This window comes from Labrus mixtus, chromosome 15, assembly GCF_963584025.1.
Source record: "Labrus mixtus chromosome 15, fLabMix1.1, whole genome shotgun sequence".
Taxonomy (NCBI): Eukaryota; Metazoa; Chordata; class Actinopteri; order Labriformes; family Labridae; genus Labrus; species Labrus mixtus.
In genome coordinates this window covers 5997566-6000661 of record NC_083626.1, presented here as the reverse complement: position 1 = coordinate 6000661, position 3096 = coordinate 5997566, and positions in this window count along the sequence as shown.

Sequence of the window (3096 nt, the reverse complement as noted above, 5' to 3'; positions counted from 1 at the left end):
ACTGCAATTAACAGAAAACTTTCCCAGCATCACACGAGGGAGTCATTGTCCAAAAGAGTCCTCAAAAAGACAAAACCTTCCAAATGTCTGTGACCTGTAACAAGTCAACACGGCTTTCAAAGTTCTCCCACACAGCTGTGGACGGAGGTGAGACGCAGTCAGGCCTCAGGCAAACACCTCAGGACTTTAAAAGGTGATATTACTGCCCCCTGTGGTCGTGAAGGTCTTTATAGTTCTCTGGCAGGGAAGGCGGCCTGGCAACCATCTGTCGAGCAGAGGTTCCCTTTGAAAACTATTTGAACTTCTTTTGTGTTCCTCTCAACTCATTTCCTGCTATTGCCATGTTTCCTCAAATGAGAGTCAAGATACAGTAAAGGCCTCAACATAAGTGGACATACTTCCATACTTTTTATTGTACTCTTTGCCTTCTCGAGAATACAACTGAAATGCGAACAGGAGTTCTGTGCATGTGTGAATAGATCTTTTAATCAATATCTCCCTGGCGTCACAAATGAAAAACGCTGCATGGAAAAAAATAAGCTTTCAGGTGACCTAAAAAGTTTAAAGTTGCTTGAGTGAGAATCAGAGAAAATCCCAGAAATTACTAAATGATTTATTTCAACTGGTCATATAATGTTGAGTTACAAAATGCTTTGGTGACGCGAAACACCCGCTGCCAAGAACAGATCAACATGGCCTGCACTGAACTTCCTCAGCTAAGTGTTCAAAAACTTAAACCAGTCAATTATCACTCAAAGCACTTACTCTGGAGGCTAACAGCTGAGAAGCTGAATGAAATATGTTTGCAGAATTTGATGCAAACATTTGTTAAAGAATAGACTATAAGTTAATAAGCCAAACCAACCCAACATCATAAAGCCCTGCAGAACTTGAAATTGAATTCGGACATTTTTTTGGACTTTGATCATTACAATTATTCACACAAGACCCTGAATTACAAAGTGGAAGGCTATTGTAGATTTGCATTTTAATGACTTCTTTAATTGGACTGCAATGCTCCACCTCGCGCTGTTAAGATTTTCACCTCTTCATAGTGATTGGTGGTTTAGATGACCTGTTGGATGCACCTCTAGGGCGCGATTAAAAAGTCTCTGAAAACTTAATTCAAGCACTTTAAAATATGCAGCAAAGTAAGTGTTCAGCCACTCCACTTGGTTTTATTTTCTGCACTCTTGTAAGGACAAATTGTCCAAACACTTGCATGGAATGTTTGGAGTTCAGTGCCAAAAGAACACAAACAAGAAAACAAGCACTTATCAGCATCTGAAAAACCAACCTCTAAATGTTTGACATTCCTCTCATTTTGGAGCTAAAAACTGCACTTTCAAAATGTCATCCTGTGGCTAAGAATTCAAGAACAGCTTAAAAATATGAATGAGGTCTACTTTAAGGACAAGCGCACATGGCTTCCCCTCCACTACGCTTCATCGCCCAGAGGCAGAACCTGTAATCTTAGAAGAGCCGTGAATCTGGGGAGGAAGGTCGAACAACGTGCAGGGAAGCTTCTTGAATTTCTCTCTTCCTTTTCAATGCCGTGTCCCAATCTGATCTGTTTCTTCTCACGCTGCGAGCAGGGCGTCAATTATCATTCCAAGTCTGGGCCTGTCAGGGCACTATAAATCATTTCTGCCTCACCTCCTCTGCACGGTCACCCTCCTTTGTTTCTACTGTAGGCATAATGGCAGGAGGTAGTGAACGGGTAAAGAATGGTGCTCAATCACCTTCTGATGCCACTTCAGCTGGCGTTCCTCAATGTCATCCATTCTTTCTTTGGAGGCCCTGACCTTACGCATCAGACTCGTGGGATGAAGTTGAAAAATGAGTCCATAATTTAACACAAGCAGTTATGTTGTTGCATAAATCTATTTTCACAACATGGGTAAATAAGTTAGTCATACTGTATGTTGCTGTCTCTTTGCATGCCTTCTGCATTGAAGTGATATTAGTTAGACTCTAAGCACTACTTCCAAAAATAATATAAGATCCTGCAGCCCTTACCACCAAATGTTTCCAAATTGAGGTCCAATCACCACTAAATCCCTACTGGCTTCCCTTTGGGGAATCTGCCGGCTAGTTTACTCGAATTTGACGGGTGCAGCCGGAAACCCTAATGTTAAAGCCATGCTCTTAAAATTGCCGTAACCATGGAGTTGTTTTCCCCATGGATGAGTCTATAACTGCAGCTTTGACTGCTCATTTGTCTTGCTCAAAAGCCATTTGAATACCACTCTAACAGCAGCGCTCCAAAAATATACATGTAATCTGTCATTGATATTCAAGTTTTGTCATGTCATAAATGTCTGACTGAGTAAATAGCAAATGAATCCTAATCTTTTTTTTCATTCATCACAAGAAGGTTGACTTTAGCACACTTTCTTCATATGCATCACACCACTGCACATCAGCCTATGCAGCAAATAACTTAAAAGAACATCTTTCCCGACCAAGGCAGACATGTTTGGCGTACAAGACAACCCACAATTCCCAACATAGCAGACCAGAATTAAATCCAGCAAAAACCAAACATGTGACAGAAGACATGAAGACACATTTCTCACCTGGTTAGATCTTTTAAGAGTCACTTTCAAAAGATTTAGGAACAGATGCTACTATTGTGGGTTTTACAGTCAAAAATAAATCAAATACATGCCAACATTTTTGATGAGCTAATCAGTCATGACAAACTACAATTTGGCATTAGTGGTAGCCTGATAAGCGTCACATATCTGTGAAACGGCTTGAGCCTCAGCACTACAGAAAATAGGTAGATACTGACACCTTCTGACTTCTGAGTGAACTGCAGGACTGATTCTGAAAATAAGGGATGATATGCTGTAGTGTGGGTTGCTTCACAATTTAAAACTATTGCAAACAGGTTCAATGAACCACAAAGGGAAAAGATGTGAAGTTTTCATAAAGTAGATAGAAATAGAAACAGCATCTTACAGATTTCATTCTCTTATCTTAACCCACCGTCAACGTTCTGAATGAGTCTGTCTTCAAAATAACACACAAAAAAAACATTTCAGAGAAACACAAAACAAGAGTGACGGACCATTTAATGATCTTCAGAAG